Consider the following 26,784-nt stretch of genomic DNA (forward strand, 5'->3'; position numbering starts at 1 on the left):
ACTTTATTAATTAGTTTATATATGAACTAGGAAAGACACTAACAGTGTTACCTTGCTTTTTTTTTTTTTGTAAGGTCCTGAAGAATTCATGAAAACTGGATTTGAAATTTTTTTTCTGTTTTAAGGTTGTGCAAATTTAAATGTGACGCAAGTAGGATTTATCACCTTTTAAGGGAAGAATAGAAGATTATTATAACTCCTCTGTCCTAAACAGCCAGTTTTCCGAAGCTTACTAGATCTTTTCTTGGCTGGTGATTTTGAGCACTTTCTGTGCTAACAGCTAAAAGTTTTCTGCTTTTTAGGCTTCTTGGAAAGGACTTGTATAAACCTTAATATCGTATTTGGCAATACACAAATTCTGGCTAATCAGCTAATATTTTTTAAATGAGCCATGCTTTTTTTTAATGGTTATCTTTTTTTAATATATGTGGTCTTTTGGACAGAAATTCCTGTAATGCAGTGCCTCTAGACTTAATTAATGCAAGAAACCCCTGGCTGTATCAGGTGCTTGTGCATTTTAGCACATGTGCTGTTTGATATTGTAGCAGGGGATCATGTGTGTACTCTTCCCACAGATGACTCTAATGGGATATTTTATAGTTAGATATATTGCCTGCCATCTTTAGACTGCACTCTTGTTCTTGGAGCCATGTATAAACATCTCTTATCCTGAATATTCTGCTTCTGTCACAAAGTTAGTGGTTTCCTGGTGGAGCATATGTTGCCCATATGGGCTGCTCTACATGCTGCTTCCCCTCCAGTCATTCCTATCAACTGTGTTGTGGATCTGAGAGTTTTAAGTTCCAACACTGGATGACCTACATATGGCTGAAAAGTAGCCTTCTTTTTTTTTCTTTCTTTTTTTTTTTAGCCATTTATAATTATTTTGGTTCAGCTGTTGAAAGTGTTTAGAGTAAGTTCTATTTGGAAGTAAATATATCACACTCAGCTTTGTGCAAAACATTTGCATTGTGAGCTTTGGGTGGATGGTGTTTGCTCAGAGCAGGGAGGTTTGCTTTGTGCTCTTGGCAGCTGACAGAAGGGCTGGAGGAGCTGCAGGTGCCTCTGTGAGGAGCAAGGAGATCTCACACCAGCACTCCCCTCCCGCACGCAGTGTGTGCACAATCCCTGTGCTCACAGAGAGTTGGAGAGGCACTGGAGCACTGAGCACAGGAACAGCCAGGCTGGCACCTGTCCCAGAGCCCTGTGGCTGCCAGGGACTCTGCCACCAGTGCTGACCGGAGGAAGGGGCAGCCAGGGCACAAGCTGAAGTGGGAGCTGAGCTGGATGTTGAATCCACTCAGAGCACTGAAAGGATGGGAAACAAGGAAAATTAATTGATAGCAAAAATTATATGTGTAGAAAACTGTCAGTTGGGATTGATGCAGAGATAGTGGTAGCAGTGGGGGAATAATAAAGAGGTTTCTTCAGCAATAAAGCCATAAATTAATAACTGCCTAAGCAGTTTGTATTACCAGACTCTGAGATAGTTCACCAATATAATAAAATCAATGACATGCTGGGGTTCTGTGGCCAAATATTTCTTCGGCAAAACAAACTAATAAAATACATCACCAAAGGGCCATCTGGTAACACGAGACACTATATTAAAATCTGCTGTATTACCATTAGCACGTGTGGGTGCATGTAAAATGGGGTCCTGCAAACCTTTAAAAAGGAAAAAAGGAGTAATACTATTTGTATCAAGCGTAAAAGCTATTAAAATACAATCATCCCAACAATATTTTGCAATTCCCCTTGTTGATACGCATGTTCGTGATTGTATGTGATATTTTAAAGTGAGAGAATTAAATCCTTTTTCCGAAAGGTAGAAATCATCAGCGTAAAGGATTCTTGAGAGAAGACTTAGCAATAGGCTCTCCTATTATCACAGTGTTCAGCAATGTGCTAATTTTTAACCTATGCTAGCAATGTAAGGGAAAAAAACACATCTCTGAGAACTCACTCTGAATATCTTTGTGAGAAAAACACTTGTAGATGAAAAAGTATGAGATTGATCAGGAAAATCATCATTTTTATGTGCTGGGACACTGATGCAAATTGTATTATGGCTCTTCCCAACTCCCTCTGAAGCAGCAAGACAATTATGCACTGTGTGCATCACCTCTGCTTCATTGTCTTTCTCTTTTCAGTTTCATTGTTTTTGTCATACTGATAGGAATTTATGATTAATCTCAAATCAAATTAGTTATTTTACAAGCCTTTTATTCTGGCTGTGGTTGCACTGTCAGTTGCCAGCCTTTGTACTGTTAACAAAGAAATAAACCTGAGACTTTTGCCACTTGCTTGGTGGAGTCTGGATTTTCACCAGTTCCAAACTGCGGTCTGTTCCTGCTGTATGCTGGAGCTGGATGATCACTTATTCAGCTCATTCTGTTGCAGGGAAGAAAAAGCTTATCACTTTTTGTTCTCTGTGTTGCTTATACATCTTGCCTGGGAAATTATGCAGCCTCTCCTCTGTAAGTTTCCTTCTAGAGGAAAGATGCTTTTGGAAAGAGGCTCTGTCCAGTAAAATGGATCAGTAAGCCTCTATTAAAACTGATTTCTCCATCTCAGGAAATGTCTCTTCAGTGACTAAAGAGTCTGACTTTTTCCCAGGAGCTGTGGTGTTTTTATCAGCATCCTAAATTGCTAGAGAAAGTCTCTCTTCACTGAGTGCTTTTTAGGATCTTGCACAGTAAGACTACACTACTGTAGGAATAAAATGCGGGGTAGAAGCTGGAAAAGAGACTAATCCTTTAAAGTAGTATCTTAATGAGATGAGAGAAGATGGAAAATCTTAAGTTTTGGTTTCAGTGAAGCTTTCCTGTGTAAAGGTAAATAAAACTGACAATTACCTGTGCTGCTCATAACACTAAGGCTTAAAAATTTTGAAGCTGTTTTTTTGTTTCCCTTCACTGTGTTTCAAAGCTTTTCCACTCTAGGCAAATAGAAACAGCAGACCCCCCAACTCTGTCAATAAAGAAAAATAATAAATTGGATCCTGGTCTGTGTGGAATTGAATCCCCATGTGGAACAGGGAGAAATGACCCACATTTATATAGTTCGTGTTTGTTACTTATAGGATGCACTCTGTGTTCTGTAGGTACATCTTCTGATTTTAGCTCTCAATTTTGTCTTCTTTCAAGGCACAGTTAATTGTTTCACCTCTGTCACCTACACGTACATCTTGTACGCTTTCTGTGCCTTTCTTCCTGCATTTTCCTTTCCCATATCTCTGCCCTAAATGCTTCTCTGAAATCTTAGAAGGAAGGTATAGACTGAGATTTTCCAAGAAAAATGCAGAAAATAGTAAGGAATTTACAATTTTATTATAATTGCTGGTATATGTTAGATTTGGGGGGCATTTTGAATGTTTATATTGACTCTCAATAGCTGAACTCCCAAATCCAACAGTTTTGTGTGTTTTAACTGCAAGATTGAAAACATTTTTTGTTTGTTTTTTCTTTTGGAGAGACAGGGATGGAAGAAATGGCATAGGAAGAAGTGTTTCCTTAAGTATTTGCCAATTTTAATTAATAAGATATGATCAGCTGATTTGTCACAATTTTTTCAGTGTCTAAGGAAGAAGGGGATGGGGAAGGGGACCAGTTGATGTTGATTTGTAAAAACAGGCAATTCTGTGCTTGTTTACCATGTTGAACATTAAAGGCTATGAAAGCACCGAGCTCCCAAATACCATTATTCCAGTGCATTTAACATATTAGGACAGAGGAAGGACAGTATCTTGAGACTCATCTGCAATGGTAAATACTGGCTCAGTTGCATTCTCTTAGGAGGACTTCTAAATATCACAGAATGGATAGAGTTGGAAGAGAGCACTGGAGACAACCTAGTCTGACCTCCCTGCTCAAGCAGGGTCCCCTAAAGGACAACACTCAAAATTATGTCCAGACAGGTTTTGAGTGTCTCCAGAGGAGAATCCACACCCTCTCTGGGAAATGCAGTCTAAGATTACTCACTAGACAGACAAAATTTCATTTCTTTTGATAACTTTGAAGTAATTTATTGTGGTGTTTTTCTTTAAGCTTTTCTTAGACCAATTCATCAACCATGGTACTTAAATATGAAGGCTTTCTAAATTATCCTCAATAACCATACCCCTGTTAGTGCTCTAGGCAGCTTGATTTATTTGAAGTTAGCTTTGTTCTGATTCTGGGTTTACACTAAATGACTTCCTGGCATTCATGGCAACCTTAAATTCTCTATGATTTTATTGGAACAATGGATTAGATTCAACTGATTTTTCAAATTTAAATTTCCAGGACTGCAAACATGATTGATCACATGTGTGATTGCAGATTAGGTAATTAGTTTGTTAAAATCTGTTTGGAATTCATGCTTCATGTAGGTTTAGAAAAGACAATTTGACTACTTTGAAATAAAGGCAATTTTTTCTAGTTGTTAGTAACATCTGCTGCTGTTTTAAATCTGAACTCTAAACCAAGTCTCTAAGATTGAGAATTTGTCACTTGGATTGATTTCTTGTCCCCTTTGGACTGCTAGGATGTAGGGAGTTTGTTAACTAGTTGTTCTGCTTTTTTCAACACTAATATGCATCCTTTAGAGTCAATGTGCTTGACCAAATTTATCAGCCATCCTCCTTTCCTTTCATTAATTAGAATACTAATTATCCTATTTCCCCCCTGAATTTCCTGCCAAGAAATCTGTGAAGCAGGCTTGCATAATAGATTTAATTGAAGTGTTGTGGTTAATTAGACAGATCTGAACATACTTGGTTCAACTTCTTGGTTCAGTTCTTTTCCACGACTGCTTATTTTTTTAAAGTTTCTCTTGAGATTCAGCTTCATCTGTGTAAATAAGATCACCCTGCAGCAGCAAAGAATGAAGTCTGGGTTTCCAGCAGTTATTTAACTGCCTGGTTTTACAGCAACAAGTGGTATACAATAACCATTCTTAACCTTATACTCACTGAGGTAATATGTTTTTGGGACTGTCAACCCATTGCCTCTGTCTCGACAACTGTGGAACTAAAATTGTGTCGATTGATTGCATTTTCCATGACTTAATTAAACTATCTGCTACTTTTATGCAAATTCATTGAGTTTTTAATCAGACAGATTGTCTGCAGTCAACAGCTGAATTTGTCACTGGGGCTGGAAAGTATCTTCTAGAGTTACCTGACATGCAGGGAGGACAAATGCATGCATCTGTGTATATGCTATTTATAAAGATGAATGTCATATGAGAAAAATATTTTGTGATTATTTTTGTGACATCAGTCAGTGTGACACTGGTGTGTATAGATATACTGGAGGCAAGTTAAGGTGGCAACTTTACTTCTGGTTTCTTTTGAGTTCTTGGTTTTTGTGAATTGAGGGGGTAACTTAAACACAACTTGGGTATACAGTTTCTTATCTTTTAACTATTAAAAGCATATTCCATTATCACTCCATTTTAAACCTCAGAACAAGAATTCCTTGAGAACATTTTATGCACTTCCTGCAAATGTCTGCTGCTACAGAAGGAGAGATGGGCTAACAGTGTTATTAATATATTGGCTGTACTTGGTTCTCTGTATGATCAAACCTCTTGATGCAGACACTGTTTTTTTATTTCTAGGTGAAAAACCAGGAGACTTTCAGCTATATACTATAGCTGTGAATCCAAACAAACCCCGAGGGCAAGCACAAAATAAATCTGAAGTCCATGGTGTTGATTTAACCTCAAGGATTTACTGCAAATGAGGTTTTGAGCTTCTATGGGGTACTGCATGCATCTTATCTGAAAGGAAAAAATGTGAGGCAGTGAAAATTACAGATCATTACCAGTTTCTTCTTTACTTATTTGTGGGAGTAGCAAATATTTAAAATATTGAAATGAGACAAAGCTACATTGGATATGTTATTTTATGGAAAGGGCTAAATTCTGGAATCCTGACAGCTTACAACCTAGCTAGTGTGCATCAGTTTTTCATCCAAAGTGAGTGTGTTTAAAATAGGTGTAATATAGCTTTATTGAGAGAGTTTTGGTCAAAAATCATAAAAATACTCAATCACTTGATCTAGTGTTATGTGGTTTTTTATTTTTTTCCTTTCCAGTGAAAAATATCAGATGCTGAGGAGAAAAAACAGGAGAGGGAGGAAAATAAAAACCACTAAAACTCTTTAACAAAAGCAACACACCAAGCTAAAACGCTATGTATGCACTTCCAAATACTTGTGCTTCTTTGTCTAGCGTCTCTCTCCAAGCCAAAGTTTAGCAATCCCCTGAAATTTGGGATTTATTTTCCTCATTAGTATTCAAATTGGTACTTTTGGGTTGATGTTGGTGTGGAAGCAGTAGTAAGTGATAAGCAGCTCTAAACTGGTAAGTGGCTGTAGTACCTTGCTGGTGCTTCTGCTTTTTGTCTTTTCTCCTTTCTCCAAGTTTATTATGACTTGGGTGTTTTGTGCCCATTTGCATTGCTGAGCTCAGAGGGCCTTTCAGAAGCAAGTATTGCTGCCTCTGCCACTTGTTTTCTTTCTGGCAAGGCAGCAAAAGCCAGTCCTGTCAGCTGGTCAGTCATCTTCAGGACACACTGCTATCCTGCTGATGAGGCATAAGTGGCTGAGACAGTGTTTTAAAGCACAAAAATATACCATTTTGTATGAGGGCTACTTCTGCTTTCCATATCACTGCAGCCCTCTTATTACTTGCCTATCTTAGTTCTTCTGTTGAAATTAGTATCCCCTGTGCTGACACAGACCTGCCTGGATTTGTGTGAGGAAGCCCTTTCTTCTTTCTGTTCTTTCATGGATGGATTCTGCCAGTGTTGAACTCGTTGGGATATACTCTTCTATTACTGGAAAGCCTTGTTAGTGATGGATGGATGGATGGATGCATGGATGGATGGATGGATGGATGGATGGATATTTGACCTTTGAAGTCAGGGAGAAACTCAATGTGAGTGCAGTGGGGCAGAGTAAAGACAAATGTCATAAGGCAGAAGTCTCATAGGGAGCAGACGGAGTGGGAAGAATCATTTAGGGTGGAAAGTCATTTTAAGGGAACTAGAAGACTAATCAGTACTCCTTTAATATCTTTTTCAGGACAGCTGAAAGATCCAATTGCTTCATATGTACCTTGCCTGCTTTCCTCTTGTATTCAGCCTCTGAGTTAAAACTCACTTGGACTATACCATTCAAGAACTCAGTCCTCCTTTCTACATTTTCTTGCAGAATAAGTGGAGAAGGCAATAAGGAAATACATATTGATAAACCAGAAAAAAAAAAATCAGTATACAGAGTCTTGGCAGACATTTCTTACCATAGTTGACATACGCTAACTGTGCAGCAGATGTATGACTAAAAGTAATTTGTGGTTGTGAACATACTCTGTTTCTCTGGTCAGGATGATAAATTTCAGATGTGTATACACAGTATCAACTAAACCATGCTCTGTTGTCAGTGAAAGAGTCCATATGAAGGTTTTTAAGGAAACTGATGCTCAGAAATACTGGGAGAAAATATATTTACCTGTTTATCTGGCCCACAGAAGCAAAATATGAAAATTAAGTTCTTCAAAAATTAGTACAAATTTAGAATTTAATGCTATCATGTCTAATAATTGAGAAGTATTATGTAAGGTTGTGTCTTTAGACCTGTCTAAAACATTAGGGAGTCTTTCCTTCAGTTCCTTGGCAATTTGTGTGTAATTCATTTTGAATAAAAATAAGAAATTAATAAAATTAATGCCATAAATAGGAATATTCTAGAGTCAGTGAAACCTGGTGACTCCATATTTAGCAATCTGGGTAACTCACGCTTCAGAATAACTGGGCTAAGCATGCAGTTCTTCTGAAACAGCATCCCCCCTGCCTTGTTGCCCAAGCAGAGTAGCCCCTGCAAGAAATAAGAAGTCCTCCACAGCTACCTTCCCATACATATGGTAAAGGCTATGATTTGTCAGTCAAAACATTGTTTCTAAAATATTCATAAAGTATTGATTTTTTTTCCTTTTAGGAAGAAAAAATCTATGCTCTGAAGTCACATTGGATTAGTAACTCTTAGAAACACAGTTAAGTCATCTTCAGAGCCATTATCTTGTTCTGTTGTGGATCAGGCAGTAACTGGTGTTTTCAGTCATGCTTTGACATTTGTTTCCCTGATGAATTTGATCTGACTCTAGCAGAAATAGAAGATTCATCACATTTTGTGGGTTTTTTTCCTCTCTGGGTGATGCTGGAGGAAAAACTAGCTGTGTTTAAATACCTTACACATACTTTTTACTTTCAGTCTGAAGTTTGCATTTCAGCATCATTAACTCTGAACTTAAGCTATTTCTAAGGCATAATTCTGGAGGGTGACTGCAATCTGTAAGCTAAAAACTTTGTTCTGGCACATATAATTTCAATGTACTGTGACTCCTTCTAGTTTCAAAAATCTCGTTAAACTACTTTACATAGAGAAGCACTGTATCAGAATTCATTTTCTGGTACAGGCAGGAAAGACGAGATTGGAGAATCAATGTATGTGCTTTTAAGGACCACATCACATGTTTTTCTGCTTGTGGTGCCTTGAATGTGACTTCCACATTTTCTTCTATTACCAGCATGGTCTGGAGATGAGGGAACCTTTAAAGAATGCAGAGATGTTTGTGAGGTAAGCTACCCAGAGAAACGTGAATGTGTGCAGTATCTCTCTCAGACAACTAATTACTTAAGGGTGCTGCTATTTTTGTTTTTTGATTAAGCAAGTGTTCCTGTTTTTACCAATCATATGTGCAGAAGACACAGCTAATGATTGCCTGATGTGTCTTCCTCTTTTTTGACAGGTTTCTTTCAGTGCTAATATTTTTTAAGAGTAAATTTATTGATATGTTGAGAAATCATGAGCAATTGTCTCGAAAGCAGTTTCCTGGCATCTTTTGAAGAGGTAGGGTCGGTGGAATAGGAGAAATGGAGATTATCCTGCGAGATGGACAGCGAAAGGATAAGATGCAAAAGTTGTAAGTTGCAACAAAGAAAACTCCAACTGGATATCAGGAAATTCAGTTCTGGTGGTGAATATGGTTAAGCACTGGAACAAGTTGCTCAGGGATTTTGCAGAATCTGTATTACTGGAGGTGTGCAGGCCTGGAGAGGCTGAGGCCCTGAGCACTGTAGTAGTTGCATTACTGCAACTTTGATTGCTGACCTTGCTTTGAATAAGAGTTTGGACTGTATGTTCTCTACATATCCCACCCATCCTAAATTTTTCTTTGATTCTTGTGCATGAGAAATACACGAGTGATGTGTACTTGCATAGCATGCTTGATGCTTCCAAGAAATTTTGGATTGATTTGTTTGGCCATATGTATGGTGTATTCACACAGGGACAGGAAAACAGATGTGTCTCAAAAGCATAGGACTCACTGAGCTTTGGTGACATTGCCCAAAAACAAGAATCTGTTATGAAAATCCTTGAAAGATCTATGCTTAGGGAGGGTTTGGAAGCTTACTTTGTGACATGATTTAGAACTGTGAGCTGACTGTAGCAATGTCACATGCCAATGTGCTGGAACATATGGGCTTTTGCCACAGCTGGAGTTGCAAACCTACTGCTAGTACTGAAAATGACATAGGAAATAATCCTGTACTGTGAGAGCTACTTGTGGTGGCAGAATTGACTTTTGGTAATGTCAGACTACCCTCCCTAGTTAATCTCTGCCTGTTTCCTAGTGTATTAATCCATTAAATACAGTGGGTACAATTTAACCTAATTACTGTATGTTTTCATTGAAATATACCCTATTTGCTTCATGTGAAATGTAACCATGTGGGAAACTACATGGGTTTTGGGTATTCTTTTAGAAAATACTCTGAAATAATAAAGAGCAAAAGCTATACCTCTGGAAGAGCTGAGATAGATCCTGAATTGGTTTATTTGTGATCTTTAATAAGCCCTTGAAGGCTTAATTTTTTTGCTCAATAGCTTTGCATTTTGGAGGCAAAAACAGTGTTTAGTTTAACCAGCAGTTTTAACTGTTGATAGTCAACTATGCAGTTTTGGTGTGTCTATACTTGCTTCTTTTCATCATCTCTCTGCTCTTTTAACTAGAGAGGATACAGTTAACATTGTTTTTTCATTCTTCCCCCCCCCATTCCCCTTTGTTTAGGAAAACGTTTTTTTTAATTGAAGAAAAGTACTCCTTTTGAGGGTGGCAAAATAGGAAGACTTGTAGAAGATTAGGGCAATAAAATGTGTATGGAATCTCCTTTTCACTCTCTTTTGTGCATATTACAAAATTTGTGATCAAATTTTTGGACTTCAGGAATAAAGAGGGATGATGGCTGTATGATTTGTACTTTCTTACTTCTCTTCCTGTATTATTTGGATATCTAATTTTTATGTATGTTAGGATGGTTGCAATTTAAAGGAGTGAAATAACTTCACTCCCTTAAATTGTGAAATGTTAATCAGACACATCATATTGCAAATACTTGTCAGTGTAGAAGGAAAGGTAAATAGAGAAGAGTTCACTGGTTTTTCTACACTTCATAGGTTTGGGAATTGATTTCAAGAGGGCAAAGGGAAAGTGTCCCCAGGAGATTTTTAATGAGTGTTCAGTAATAACTCAAAAGTAGGAAACTGTATCTCCGCTCACTGATCTGCAGCCTATCTTACTTCGAGGTCCACTTTCTGATTGCTGTTGTACTCAGGATTTTTGTCAAAGTTCTTTGGTCCCTCTTTTCTTCTTCATTGCACACCTTTATTGGAGTCTGACACAGGACATTGCCACTCGGTGCTTGTGTCACACTGAGCTTTGTCGTTGAATTGCAGCTGGCCAGTTTCAGTCCCAGGAACTCTGGTGAATCTGATACTTCAGACTTGGGCTGTTCGCTTGTCGCTAACCAATTCTATTTGTGTATGTCTTTTTCCCTCTCTATTTCTTATTATAAATATATTGTCTAGTGTAAATAGAAACTAAGCACAATATGTGATTAAAAGTTTTATTGTCTTTTGTTAGGATGTCAGTAGTGAAGGGATTTCATGAAGTGTAAAAGCTGTTCTAAAGGCTCCATCCTCTCATTCATATCCTCAGACTAAGTTTTGAAACCAGTTGTTCCTTCAAAGTTGTTTGCTGTGTACATGAAATCCAACAGTTTAGTAACCAAGAAGATATAAAACTCTATTTATAATATTACTTTTCTAGACTCTGTTCCCTTGAGTAGTGTTTTGTAAATAAATGTTTGTAGAATTCTAATAATGTTTCTCACGAGTAGATTCCCTGTAACTGTGGGGTACTTTTCCTTTTTTACTTTCTTTAGCTGGCTCCTAATCAGAATTGTAAGACTTCTAAAATATGTTTTTAATCTTTATCAATATTTTTTACTATGCACTGAGTTTAATAAATGCATGTATCCTAAAATACTATGTCAATCCGGTTCCCTTTCAAATCTTAATGAAGAGTCTGTGACAGCTAATTAGGGATATTTATAACAATTCCAGACTTAGTAATATCCTTATCTGAAAAAGTTAGTGGATGCTGTATTGTCGTCTGAACATAGAAATGATCTTTTTTGAGTTAAAATTTGGAGGTGGTAAAAATGGAATTTCTTTATTGCTGTATCCTGCAATTCTAGAAGAAACCTTGGCACTGGTTTAAGTGATTTAATCTCTAGCAAACATTAGACGAGAGGAAAGGAACATGATTATTTCTTGCCTGGTTTCCTGGGTTGAGCTGAGGGTCAGCAGAATATTGTTACTATACAATGATTTCTGCATTTGGGTTACTTTATCAAGTTAAAGGACAGTTGTTTCTTCTGTTGGAATGCTAGTGACAAACTACTGAACATGCCTCAAACTTGGCTGCCTCACTTAGATCTCCTACCATTCTGTCCCTGCTCCACCCAGCTTGCCTCTGCTGCTACTGCCTTTTCCTTCTGATCTCTTGTGTTGTACCAAACCTGATTCTACAGTGTACCTTGAAAATTACTGCAGTCTAAATCAATAGTATAAGACTGGCAAGCTTTCTGCCACTCTTCTCTTTCCAGCTGCATTCCCATAGTGTGCTGCACTTTTATTTCCTAGCAGGGAATCATGGACTCGATATAAGAAAGGAATACTGAGGTTTCAGTGGCATGGGCTGTTTTGGCAAAAACTCATGAACCTCACCATGAGTATAAAAAGGAACATCTTTCTAAAAATTGATCATAGATAAATCTTCAGATTCACATGTTTTTGTAATAAAAGAACTTTTGTTTGAAGTACCTTCTTGCCTAATGGCATTATTGGGATTGTTTTATTGGAGAATATCTTGAAGCCTTTGTTCTCCCTTATTTGATATATGGAGGCTGTACAAAAGAGGAGAGGAATAATACATATACTGAGCAGAGTAAAAGTGAAGATCTTGGAGGTAACATTACCATTGGATTTTCTTTGTTATTTTGCAAATAAGAAACTTTCCCGTGGAATGAGTTTTAGTAACAGCCTGTATTTACTGTTGAGTTGAATATGCATGTACAGAGTAAACAAATCTGTAGTATTATACTGTACAACCTTGCTGTTTGTTGTGATTCATTTGGTTTATTCATTGAAGAGGGAGCAAGTTATCGATACATCAGACATGGTACAGAGTCATGTTTCAACTGGCAGACACTCAGCCTTTGTTTTCAATATTCTGTCCTGATTAGTATTCAGAGCATGGAGGAGAATGTGATGCAAGGGAATTGGTTTGCTGTTTTACTGACTGACTCAGCCATTTAACTCTGCTCCCTCAAGGCATCAAAGGCTACAATAAAAGAAATACATTTGCCAATAAGTTCCTATGGAAATAAGTGTGACTTAATAACTTTTTTAATTAGTGCTAACATTATTGCAGAATGGAAAACTCCTTAATTAAACTTGTCTTATTTTTTCTTTTGTTTCCTTTAAGACTGTATTACTGATACTGAAATCTTATGTTAATCTAACCTCTGATTTATAATTGGAGATGAGATTTTTTTTTTTTTGTGAAATTGAAATTTCAGTTGGAAGGTGATTTCTTCCAGTACTATTTCTTGTGGGAAAGCAGAATTTTCTATGATTTTATTCCTCCTTATTTTTAAGTTGGATAAGTGATAAGGTTATGGCCAGACTTCTACAGACTTTTATGCTCTATTTTCACAGAATTAAATTTATCTCAGTGCTGTATTGTGCATTGCAATGTGTCTGATAGTCCCTGCTGCTTGCACTAAAGGGGTGATGAGAAACGAGGTACTGGGATACAGCTCTAAAGGACATAAAGTCTTTAGTTAAACATTATATTGAACACTTAATAAAATATCCTAATGCAAGAATAATAGGAACCTAACCCCCAAAATTTCTCCATTAATTGATTTAGAAAAATGCATCTGTGTAAAACTGGTGATATGACTGAATTATAGCTTAACTGTCTACCTTCTTTTCATGGCAAAGAAAAGAGCAGGTATTTGCAGTGGTGAATAATTACGTCTTTGGAAGACAGTGGTACTGGGCTTCTTAGGTAGAAAATAAGATAATAACTCAAACATAAGCAGCTTGTGCTGAATGTAGGAAAAGTTGAATCACAGAGATTATGTAGGGAGAAGCAAAAAATCTGCCTGGAAGGAGAACTGAGCTGAAGATTATCTCCTTTTTGAGTCCTGGTAGAGAATTGCAGTGTCTATCCATCAGCAGTGAGAGAAGGAAGGAAAGGAGGAGTTGAACACGGACAGCACTGTGAGCAGGGGTCTGTACTGGACCCAAGTTGACACCTGGGCACCACGAGAGAGATACCAGAATGATACCAGTCCCTTTCTCCAAGTTAAATCTGGGGTGAGGGAAGAAGCAAAGAAACCTATGTATTGTGTGCTTAGATAAGCCTGTTGAATGAGATCCACTTGTGCATGTGAGCTGGGATGAATACAAATATGAAATCTTTAGGATTCTCTCTGAAGCATCTGTGAGGGAAGAAGATGTATAAAGAGAAAATTTATTTATGAAACCTGGAAGACTGCAAAATTTTGAAAGCAGTACAAAAATGGGGAATACAAAGATACAACACGGCTTATATTTGGAAAGAAATCATTGGAAATCTTGATGAAAACTGTTCTGATAACATCAGGGAATAGCTTTTACAATTTATGCAATGTGGACATGGAGCTCTACGTGGATGTCATGAATTATGTTGTTTCTGTTTCTATTTGAGTAATGCAGATTCAAATGTTAGAAGTACAGTTTTATTCATGAGGGTGAGGGTTGGTTATTTTTTAAAAGTGTTGTTCTGCCTTTCAGTGCTGGAGCATACCTGACAGGAGCAGGAGGAGAGGTTAATATGGGGAGCAGCCTGCTAGAGGCTCTGTGGTCACTGAAGCTGCAGGCAGAAGTAGGGAAAGAGGGGAGAGTAGATGTAGAGACCATGGGCTATTGCTAGGCAGGGAATGATTTTGAGAGTGATAGAGAGAAAGGAAGGGGACTTCAGTGAGCAGTAGGGGCAGATTGATCCCTAAGGGGGCCAAGCTGGGATGCGGATGGAGTGCCAGAGTCATTATCATATCTGAAGGCAGTGTTGAAGGTCAGCCTCTACCCAGTGATCCTCTGGGAAGGCCGTGGTGATGAGGCAGATTGAGGACCAAGAAACATGTCAGTGGGTGATGTTGGGGCTGAGGATCAGGGAGGCAGGAGACAAGATGCTGATGCATGCCATGCAGCTGCTACAGGGGCCAGAGAAAAGTAACTCCCAAGGCAGGAGACTCAGGACCTCTCTGCTGCCCTTCACCACAGCTCTGCAATGAAGGGGCTGATCTCTGACTCAGCCAGGACATTATACAGCAGAGAGGACACACACAGTTATTTTACTCAGAAATGTTAGAATACTGATATTTCCCATTTTTCAAGTTCTGTTGTGCGAGCACATATGTGCTGCAGACCAAATTAAAGCTCATCAGTTATGAAAATTGTGGTGGCCTGAATTGTGCACATCAGGTTGCAGAAATACTTGGTGAGAACCAAGGAGCATTTTCAGAAGAGAATATAGAAATAACACTAGGAATGAAATGTGTAGGTTATAATTAGTAGGTGGTGTGATAGCAAATACTGCAAGTTCATTTCAAATGGTTAAGAAGTGGGAACTATTTAATTAAGTAGAAAAGGAAAATGAGTCCAGGATCTTGATTATGAAAGAACAAAAGCAACAAATGGTTTCTTTTTAAAGTATGAAGCTGTTTCTTCCCTTCAAAAAAACCAAAAAAGCCCACAGGAACAAGGATGAGATGGGAAAAAAAAAATTGATAAACAGAAATAAATTCTAAAAGGCTTGGATGACATGAGTACATACCATGCAGAGGAAATCACTTTTCATAACACAGAGCAGCACTAGAAATAGGGTTAAGAGGAAGCAAAAATGGAGGCAGTTCTGGACCACTCTACGGAAAAGCCTGACAATAAAATCTGTTATAAATTCTACTGTTATTTTATAGTTATATAGTTTTATAGTTTAATTCTTACTGTATAAAAGCTACTATAAATTTCTGTTCAACAATCATGAGGATCCTGTTGTTTGAAATCTCTGAAACAGAAGGTACAGCCCAATGTGTTTGTGATATTCAGGGCAGGAGTGTGTGTGAGGTTTTTCCTTTTAAGAGAATTTCAATCAAGTGTCTTCTTGGGGCTCTTAGTTACATAAAGATTACCCAGAAAAATATAACTTTGGACAGCATTACTGTACCAGTCTTTTGTGTGAAGTCTGACGGATTTATTTTGAATGTGAAAACTGTACATTCAGATTTATGTACTGTGTTTTCCTTCTACACTTAAATGTTATAGCATCCAGTTAGGAGACAAGCTTATTTTTTGAGAGAGGTGAGTGATTTTGGACTAACTGATGATTTTACCCATTATTAAATCTGCTGTGGAAAAAAGGTATCTAGAGATGTTTGAGTGCTGCTTTAACCTTTCCACAGACTAAAATAACACTTTGACAGAAGAGAACAATGTAGTCATGTATGGTATATGTATGTGCAACCAAAATGAGATGGACTGTGGAATGATCCATCTTCTCTTCCGTTTGGAAGGCTTTGGTTAGTTTTTTTTCAGCTTGATAATTCAAAAATAATTTCGGCTTGAGAATTCAAAACTAAGTGGAGTACTGCAAAGCTGCAATCAGATGTCATTAGAAGATCTGTATTGCTCACCCTGGTAGTTTCAGCTGCATAAATTAAGCCTTGAGAACTTTCCTGCAAACTGACCATAATGAATGTGATGATCTAGTCTGACTTCCTAATTATATGCATATTAAAATACATCCTGTTGTTCCTTTTTTAAAATCCTTTCTGTCAGCTAGAATATTTGGTTCAGGGGGATGTTCCTTTGTACTTAAGTTTTCATATGGTGGAGAGTCTCCTACATATCTTAGTGAGCAAACCTAGTGATGTATTAAGAATTTCCATTTGAGTGTATTATATTGACTGCCAGTGTTGAATAATCCTGTAGCAGCAATCATGGCTTTTTGGTGTAAGGAGAACAAGATTTGTGGGGAAAAATAAACACATTCTATTGGATTGGTCTGTATGACTGGGGGAGGTGGGGAAACGAGAGGGAATTTTAGGTACATGCGATATTATAGTCTGCAACAGAAAAAAAAAAATTCATAGTTATGTTTAAGAGTAAGTAGTTGTGGAAGATCCAAATGGTATTGTCGAGAAACATGATAAAACTTTTGCTTACTTACTGGACATTGCTCTGGTAGAATTTTATAATGCAACACAAAACTAAACTTTCATGGGTTCATGAGTACTGCAATCCTCTAGGTTAATGAAAATTAGTTCCCAGAGAGAATTCTGAGAGATGGGGCTGAGAAGTCAGAAAGGGAGGAGCATGTTCTTGAGAAGTGCTCTCTTTGCCATTAAGGAAATGTTAAATGCAGATTGGTTGCCATGTGCAGTTGCTTAGTTTCATCCTTGTAGTTTTCACAAGATTGTCTGCTCCACTGGTTCAAATTCATATTGCATGCTGAGAAATAAATGTATTCAGGGACTTGGATGTGTCTCTCATGGAGGGTGTTTATTGTTCAGATAGTGTTTAGATTTTGTTTGCGATAAATGTATTCCTGAGGCTCCTAGAAAAGTAGATGAGACTGTTTGAAGGCTCATCTTGTGAAGCTGGGAAAGGATTTCAAAGTAGAAAGTTTTCCCACTGCAGGTTTCCAAGATGGAAGAGTATAATACAAAAAGAAGTGTACAGGATGAGATGATACCAGGATAGCTCATTTAAAGCTGAAGTCTTTCACAAGTAGCTATGTCCTGGCCTGACAAAACTGAAGGTCACTAGGGTTAGCATGGTACATTTTTTTAATGTGGTCTCTAATATTATGGGTCTTTGAGCATTCTAGTTCCAGCAAACCATACCTAAATTGGGTTGTGCATTGTCATGTGTAAAGTATGCATGTCTGTATGATGTGATGACTTAACAACTAATGACCTTGCAGGCCAGACTTTACCTCTGTTTCTTTAATTTCTTCTGTTTGTCAATTGATCAGAAAATGAATCCATCTAGCCAAGTAGTCTATTTCTTATAGTGGTCTTAATCAGATGCCTAGACAGGGATCGAAAATGAAGCAAGTTTATATTGTCATTCCCATAATTATGTTAGTCTTAGGGATTTCCTATACCAAAGGGGGGGATTGGGGCTTGTATTTAGTGTGTAGTATTTCTGCGCATATAATCTGAAGTCAATTTCTCCTCCATAAACTTGTCTAATCTCCCAAGGCAATTTTTGGTACCTACAATGTACTTTGGCAAAGTATTAATACATATCTGAGTTACCCACTAATCTTGTTAAATTTTTTTACATTGATTTGTTAGTTGGAATTGAAGGCATGTAATTAAGGAGAGAGTTTTTAGATCTGAGTTTATTGCCCTTAACCTGAAGAGTGATTCAGTGATGTGGACTGCCTACACCTATCTAGTTCTAGGGAAGTCAAAAAGCTTTACTTGAAAATAACCACTTAAGGTTTATGCATTATCAATTTATGTTTCCCATCTCCATGAAGAACTGGTAATTTCATGTTTCTCTTGGGATGATGAACTGGAAGACGATAAATCTGTTGTCCAAAAGATATACAAGTATAATGATCAAGTGTAGGACTTGATGATCTTAAAGGTCTTTTTCAACCTAAATGTTTCTATAGATTAGCTTGGAAAATAAAACTGAATGCAGCCTTGGCATACTCTCAGATGACATGAGATTGAGAGGAGCACTTGACAGCAGTAGAGTAGGGCTGTTATTCAGGGGACTCCTGACTTCCTGAAGAGAAGAGTTAACAAAAATTTGTGGTTCAGCACAAAGAAAAGCCGAGCCACACTTTCAGGCCAGAGACCCATGTGCCGTTACAGGTAAGGCTGTGGCTGGGTAGGTTTTCTGCAATAAAGGACCTGGGGATCCTGGTGGAGAGCAAGTAGAGTGTAAGTTGGGAGAATGGAGCCTGGCTGCATGTTCATTAATAGGAATGCAGCTAGCAGGTCAAGGGAAGTACCTTTATTTTCCCATCTGCTTGACACTGATCTGGTCACATCTGGAATACTCTGTCCATTTTTGGGTCCCCAAGTAGAAGAGTGGAATCAGAAAGCTGGAAGAAGTGCATCATGGTCCCCAGAGATGATTAGAGAGGCGGAAGACATGATAAACAAGAGGAGGTGAAGAGCTTTGGGTTGGTTCAGTCTGGAGCAGGTTGAGTTTAACTGCTGTCTTGTAGTCCTTAAAGGGGACACAGGGCTGTAGAGAAGATTGACCAGACTCTTCATAGAGGTGCATGAGAAAAGAACAATAAGGAATAGTCACAAGCCACAGCATGGAACTTCTGACTAAACATTAGAGGTCTGTGTGAGGACTTCAGAAAAAGCATTGGAGCAATATCTTTAGCATTGGAGATAAGAAACTTGTCTGGATGAGGTCTGGAACAATGTGATGTACCTTCAGCCTAGCATTGCTTAGAGAAGGAGGGCTGGAGCACCTCTCCTGGGAAGATAGATGGAACAAGTTGGGGTTATGCAACCTGGAGAAGAGAATGCTCTAGGGAAACCTTATTGGGGTCTTCTAGTACATAATGAAGGTCCACAGGAAGGCTGGAGAGGGACTTCTCAGAAGGGCACATAGTGATAGGACAAGGGGTAGTGGCTTTAAGCTAAAAGAGCGTAGGTTTAGATGAGACACTCAGAATAAATTCTTCACTGTGAGGGTGGTGACTTCTTTGGAACAGTCTGCCCAGAGAAGTTGTGGCTGCCTGATTCTTGGAAGTGTTCAGGTTGGACAGGGCTTTGGCTTTGAGCAACCTGATTTAGTGTAAGGCTTCCTTCTCATGGTGCAAGGGTTGGAACTGGTGTGAGGTTTGGAACTTCTTCAAGGGAAAAGGCCTTGAAGGTCTCCTCCAGACCCAATTTCTACGAAAGGCACTGGTAGCTGAGGTTCCCACTATGGCTGCATACCACTGTGTATTCCTACTGGGCACAATTTTCATGGTCACTGCTTGAGTCATCATCAGCTTTTGTGGCTGGAAGCTTTGCTTGCAGAGCTTTCAGGCATGGCTGTTCTCCTTGTACCTCTGGCAATCTCAAGGAAGTAAGGCTGCAGTGCCACTGTGTACTCTGCATGGGACATGGCCTCAAAGAGTGCTGTCACCAGGGACAGCAAAACACAGCTGCTCTAGCTGTTGAGTTTCTTGGCAGCCACTCCAGACTAAGAGGAGATTGGTGAAGCACAGCACAGAGGAAACAAATACAATATTATAAATCTATCTGATGATTGTCAGCTAAATTCTACAGCAGATCTCAGGTAGTAGGAGTAGGTACAAAGAAAATGATTGCAACTGTACTGACAACCTCATCTCAGCAGAGATAGCTTTTATTGGGGTGTGATATTTACTGCATTTAGGAAAAACACATAGCAGTTTCTTTCTTTCCTAGCATGGCATAGTCTAAAAGTGACTTTTTTTTTTCAACTAGAAACAAATCTATCATTGCAGTATGTTCTAAGCAGTTAAATTATTCTGTGTTTGTTTATATATTTTCACTCTTCTGAAAAAAAAATTGGAAATTCTCATTTTTATTTCTTCTTTTCCCCCACAAAATACTTGTTTCTCTTCATTCTCAACATACCTATTTTCCTTTGCTCTCAGGTGCCAATCTGACCTTGCTGGAATCTGTCTTCAGTTCTATATTTTGGCGGTCAGTGAGGTACACTTGGATGCCTTCACATAAATCAGGCTTTGCTTTGCTCACTGCCTGTGATTTTTGTTCCATCACCTCTACTCCCTGAAGAAAACCTACCCCCAAACCCTCTCCTTCTGAGATATTTTACAGTTCTGTCAAAGAATCTTGAATATGCTGCTCTGGACAATGAAAATATTTAAAGTTTCAGACTTAATGATGCATAAAATATTTATAACCTAAAATGAAACACCCTGAGTGGAATTGAATGACCAGTATATTACTGGTAATGTTACTGGGTTTTAAACAAGCCAGTGGAAGGTAAATGCCATGTTGTGCATGTTAGACTATAAAGAATGATAAATGTGTTTGGCAAATGTATTGGCTGATTTTGGTAATCTAATATTTTTGGTAATCTAATATCTATATGTATCTATTGCTACAAGGCACTGAATTGTTGCCCCAAGATTATGTACATATTGTAGTGTGCATGGAGTGACAGCAAACAGAATCCTTGCAGACACTGTTTGACTTGGAATAACTTCAACTTTAAGAAAATCAAAGAACAGCTGAGGTTGCTAAGTGACAGCAAAATATTTATCCTTTTTTTAGAAAATCAAAATGGTTTATACAATGAATAGTAGGGGACAGCATATATTGTGTGCCACCCACATGCTGTATAGGACCATTATTGCACATAATTAAGACCTGCATAATTCAGCACAGTAACTACAGCTATCACCTCTGTCTTAGTGCTGATATTTTCTAATACTGTTTATTTAGGCTTCTTCCTCAGAAGAAAATCTGTCAAGTAACCCATTATAAGTGAATACTCTCTATCTCTGCTGTGAAATAGAAGTATTTTTCTTGTGTAGGCAGATACTGGAAGAGGAGGCAAGATGGGAGAGAGGAAGAGGAAATAGAGTGAGAGTCACTGTTTATAACTGGCTATTTGCTTTGCAGGCTTATTCTCATCACCAACGTGAGATGAAGCTCACTAAGAGGCAATGATGTGGCACAAGTGTTTTGTTTTTCTGCAAGGAGATGGTAGTGATGGGTTCAGCCCAAGGCTCTGTGCCTTGCTCTTGGCTCTCACAGAGGAGCTGTGTGTGGCTTTCCAGTCTGACCCTGTGGATAAAGCCCTCTGCACCACCATGGAGGGTGGTGGGAAGCTGGAATTGCAGCAGAGTTGGTCTGGGGTGAAGGCTTGGGTGGCTCTTGAGTCTCACTCAGCAACAGAGGGAGAGTTTTTTCAAGTGTTGTTGCATGCAGTCCTGCCATTCCTAAGGCTGGTTTGGAAAGAGGAAAGCTGCTGTAAGGGGCTCACCAGTATCACCTCCCAGCTGAACTGGGAGACCCTGCAGAGGAGACAGGGAAGGAGTTGCTGAGCTCAACATCTTTGAGCATACTACTGTGGCAAGTGGGATGAGTTAGTCCTTGACAGAATTTTGACTCATTTTTGTTTTCTTTTTTTTTTTCTCTTTTTTTGTTTTCCCTTGACAAAGAGGTTGTCAGGACAAGAAACAAAGTTATGTTCAAAGATGTATGTGAGAAGTTGTCTGGAAAAAGATTTATTTGTACCTTCAGTTCTCTTCATTCAGAAGGTGAAAATTTATCTCCTGACTGAAGTGGAAGAGAGGGATGGCTGTTTGAGGGAACCCTCATCAGGCTCTTTTTCCACTGTGCTCTCAAAAATTATAGCTTTGACTAAGTTTTTCAAACTGCTGCTGTCAAAGACATTTTACAAAATGGCATCATTTTGAAATAACAATGCTTCCTATTTTTTGGAAGTGTTCAGGGGTTTAAGTCGGGTTTGGTGTTACAGGCAATACACATTGCAGCACTGAGGGTTCAGGAACTGGCTCTGTGCATGGCTCCTTCCTACTCCAGTGTTTTTGCAGTCTGCCTAAGAAATATTTTATCTTGCTCTGTCTATAGTTGCAGTCATCACCTCCTGCTATTTCCCTAAAATACCCATATGGTCTGGAAAGGGTAGTTTCACACTGCAGTGTGGGAGGAGAGAAAAAACAACGCCGTTGCTTGTGTTAAGGTCAGGGGCTTGCTGATCCTCTCCCCGGTGCCAACTGGAGCTTGTTGCCCTGGAAGCTGCGGTGTTCCCGGGAGAGCCGCAAGGTGGCAATGGCTCGGAGCGCTCCCGCTCCGGTGCCGCTCCCTCTCCGTGCCGCTCCCGCTCCGGTGCCGCTCCCGCTCCGTGCCGCTCCCGCTCCGGTGCCGCTCCCGCTTGGAGCGCTCCCGCTCGGTGCCGCTCCCGCTCCGGTGCCGCTCCCGCTCGGTGCCGCTCCCGCTCCGGTGCCGCTCCCGCTCGGTGCCGCTCCCGCTCGGTGCCGCTCCCGCTCCGGTGCCGCTCCCGCTCCGTGCCGCTCCCGCTCCGGTGCCGCTCCGGCTCGCTGCGCTATGCGGGTGCGGGAGTGCTGCCTGCGCCATCGGGGCTGGGGGGCTGTGTCCTGCTTGTGGCCCACGCACAGCCCACCTGTTGAACCTGCTCATTTTTAAGGCCAAAGTTTTCTAGGGGCAGTGGTGCTGTGAGTTCTGTCTTTGCCAGCTGCTGTTGGCTGCATGAGATCAGGGCAGTAGTGAGCATTCTGTGTACTCAGGCAGTGAGGAGTAGATGAAGATGCTCTTTGTCGAGCACCAAGGGCAGTGAAGCTACTATAAATAGTTTTATTTTTTCCTTCTGTCTTTCAAAGAGAAATAAGCATTATTACTCTTAAAAATGCATACATGCATCATTTTTCCTTCAAAATGTTGGAGTTTATTATTTAAGGAAGTAAAACTTGTGACATTGGAATAACTCCCTAAACTTCCAGATCTATTTGAAATGAGATGTCTTATAAAATAAGAATTTAAACATTGTGTAAAATCCATTTATTGAAATTGTTTAAAGGTATAAGAGGAGCTAAACCAGAAATGTCTCTAGGTTTTCATACCCAACTTTCATTTCAGAAGGGAAAAAGCAAATCTTTAAATTAATGCTCAAAGAGGAATATATTTGGATATGTGACTTCTTTGAAATGTTAAAAGCAAGGTGAGAATTTTTTTAATAGATAAGTGCTGAGGCTCTTTCATATCTTTATATTACTCTAGTTAAGTTGCTACTGCAACTTGAAAAAGCTTTTCTAAATTTAATTAAATAGCTCTTTGCAAAGTTTACTCTGTCTTAAATATATGTTTTCATTCTTTGATAGCTTACTAAGTTTAGCAAATGTAAAGTGAAAAAAAATTACCTTTTTTGAAAGACAGATGGAAGGGAAGAATTTTTTTTTTCTGTTATGTGACTGCAATAAAGAAAAAAAACAAGTTCGAAGGCAGTTAATCTTGTTTTTCCTTAAATTTGTCTTTGCTTATCTTTGGTCATTTTGCAGAATGAAATCAAATCTAGTATTCTGAGTCACTGGAATTTAGTTATACATTCTCCCATGAAGCAGCTGTAGTTGTTGATGAAGTATCACATAGAGTTATAATAACAGATTCTATACCACTGAGAATGCAAAATCCAAACAAGCAATACAAAACTGAAGCAAGTTAATAGAAAGCAGCAGAATCAGTGATGCTTTGCTGTAGGCTTTTGGACTTATTCCGAGTTCAGTTTACATTTGGGGGTACATGTAGTAATGTAATGTTTTTTAGTTTTAAATTTCCTGTTTGTGGTTCTTTCTACTAGAATTAAAATGTGGGAAGAGAGGAGCTGACAGTGCTGATGAGAGTGGACTGAAAGCAAAGGTCTGGTGTGTATGGGTCTTGCACAGAGCAGAGGACAGAATGGCTTCTGCTCCTGCAGAGGGACCTTGAGCTCCATGGTGTGAGCTCCTGCCAGAGAGAATCTGCCTTGGCTTACTGCCCTTAAGTCTAAGCATTTCTCCTGGGCTTCTGGTTATACATGATGTCTTCATCTCTTGTTCCATTTTGACCAAGATGGACAATTTCAAAGGCAGCCCAGACTTCAACAGCTTGAGCTGCTTGGCAGTATCCAAGAGCTAATGTGCTGTACAAACACCTGTTTCTCTGCTTTTGCTACTGCAGCATTCCAATGCAAGTAGATTTCCTCTTTCGTTCCTCATTTCTAAGCTATTACTTTTACTTTTATTATTTCTAAGCTATTACTTTTATTGTTAATTTTGTTACATTTTTAAATGCTGCAAATTGAAGAGTGTTAATGAATTATTTAAAATTACCAACATAGAAAAAGAAGAGATGAGAGAGAATTTAATGTACACTTAATATTCTGACAAGTAAAAAAACACAGAGAAACTGCTGTATGCTGCAGCAGAGTACTATAAATTATTCTGTATCTTGACAGTTAACTGCATCTCTATATATGACAGCACTTGGGACATGTAAAATACACTTCATATCATCCTTAGTGCAAGTTGTAGCTTTACATATTTTTCACAGGAAATATTATTATTTTTTACCTTCGTGGGAGAACTTTATTCTGCACATCCAGATTTTACACTGAAACAAAAGTGATTTAAGAAAGTAATCCTAAAATGCCATTCAACACTTAGAATTCCTTACTACCTAAAGTAGTGAATATGAAAGCCATATATAAATATTTTAAAATATTTATTTCAGTTTGCTGAACTGTGATGGTTAGAAATGAGAAAGTCAGAATTAAATTTATATTTCATTGCTTTATTCATAATGTTTTTGTTTGATATTTGGGTAATAGACAAGCAAATCACCTAAAGAATGAAGTCTGCAAGCATGAACACATTTTCATAATTGCCTTGGCAGGAAGCCTGCATGTTCTTGTAGCAGAGCTGTGAATATTCCATGGGATGAAGGAGCTGCTTGCTCAGCAAAGGGGCACTGTCTGTGTGGGTGCTCATCTCCTCTCTAAGCCCCCCAAAAGAACACATGTGTGATGGAAGAAACCCCTCAAACCATCCGTAATTATTTAAATTTTCTGATATCTCAACTTGTGCAAAATATTTAGGAAATGAGAGAAGAATAAAGGGGATCAAATAAATGGAATAAAGTTTGATTTCTGTTAGAAACAGCTATAATCTCTCATGCAGATTCTGCACAAGGAATGGGTGTTTGGCAGGAGGGTGGAGAGATGCCATTTTGGGTGGATGTGCAGACACAATATGAAGACTTCTCTCCCATTGATTTTTAATTAGCAGTGGTACAGGGTGGCATGTCAGTGTCAGGCTGCTGCTCTCAGGAGTTCATGCAGGAAATTTATCCAAGTCACAGCAACCTCTGTTGAAATTTGCTTGCCTCAACAGGAGGACTTTCTTCCATAGGGGTCTCCTGGGCATTATTCTGTATCGTTAATTGTTCTGTTAAGATGAGGAAAAGAATTATAATGTATTTTTATCCAGCTTGGATTTTTTTCAGAGGCGTAGGTTTTTGGCTTTGCATCACCACTGCCTACATTTAATTATTTTTTCGGAGGATTTCTGATACGCAATGTATAGATGGCATCTATACTATTGTTTCCTGTCAAAATAAAACCCCTTTGCAATCAATTTGGGGAGTTTTGCAGGAAATTGTTACATGTTTCAAAGAAGCACATGAGTTTGCAAACTTAGCAAACTTTGTGTGGGTTGAAAATCTTCCTGTGATATTAAGAAAAGAGAAGTTGTCCAAGGTAGTTACATTATCAGGATAGCATCGATTTTACTAACCTTATAACAGTGTTGAAGCTTAACTGACTTCAAAGTGTTGACATAAGTGACCTGAAAGCCTAATGTCACCAAATTTACTGTAAATGCCAAAAAATTCTTCAATGAGAAATGATTATGCCATTAGGGACAGTGTTATTTGCTGAAGGTTGGCCATTACAAATATAACTTTCTGCTCTCTGAAAAAATATTTTTTGCGATTTCTGGCTATACGTTTATTTGTTTCTTTGTTTTACTTAAACAAAATACAGGACGGATGAAAAAACTTTTCAGTCAGTTGTGTTTGACTTTTTTTTTTATGTTAAATTTAAAGTTCAAGAATACTTACTGCAAGAAAGACTTTATGTGAGCTTTTACTTTCTGGAAAAGCAAACCAACTATTTTTACCTGGAGCTTTGTTATATGAATATGTTAGTGGCAGTCTCCTTTGATGTGATATTCAAACTTCTCACAGATTTGATGAGGATGAATATCTTACTTAGTATTTCAAGAGTTAATAGAAATCTTGACAAAAGACCTGTGTCTGGATCCTTGGAGGGCTTCCAAGCTTTGCTTTTCCCCATAACGTTAAACTTCGATAAAAATGGGTTGACTGCGAGGTTTAATTGTGTAATGTGTTTGTTTTCACAATGTGGTCAACTTTGAGATGAAGTCCACCAAATGTAATTGGGTGTCAATCTTGGAGCCTTTAGTCTGCTGCTTCCCCAGGTCAGTTGTTTCATGTTGTTCATAGTGTCATAGCATCAGTGGCTAGAAGTCCATTTTCTTCACAGTGCACATGCTTGTTGAAACATTCCAATGGTAGTGTTTACTCCAAGAAATGGAGGCATCTCAGTTGTTTATATTCAGTTATTTGAAGGCTGGAAAGAAAATGACCTATTTGAAGACAAGCTAAGAGCTAAGTTTTATTAGTTGGTGCTGCTGCAATGGGGAAGGTCAACCATTATATTCAGCATATGCATATAAAATAGTGCACAGAAGTATCCCTGC

General features: G+C 38.6%; 1 protein-coding gene across 7 annotated transcripts in view; it reads left to right on the forward strand.

Moving 5' to 3' along the window:
• CADPS2 (calcium dependent secretion activator 2) overlaps positions 1 to 26,784 on the forward strand; it is a 285,481-nt gene that overhangs the window by 31,077 nt on the left and 227,620 nt on the right. The gene's annotated exons all lie outside the window — the stretch shown is intronic.

The sequence above is a fragment of the Lichenostomus cassidix genome, chromosome 1Aa, assembly GCF_008360975.1.
Source record: "Lichenostomus cassidix isolate B80296 chromosome 1Aa, HeHo_3.0, whole genome shotgun sequence".
NCBI lineage: Eukaryota > Metazoa > Chordata > Aves > Passeriformes > Meliphagidae > Lichenostomus > Lichenostomus cassidix.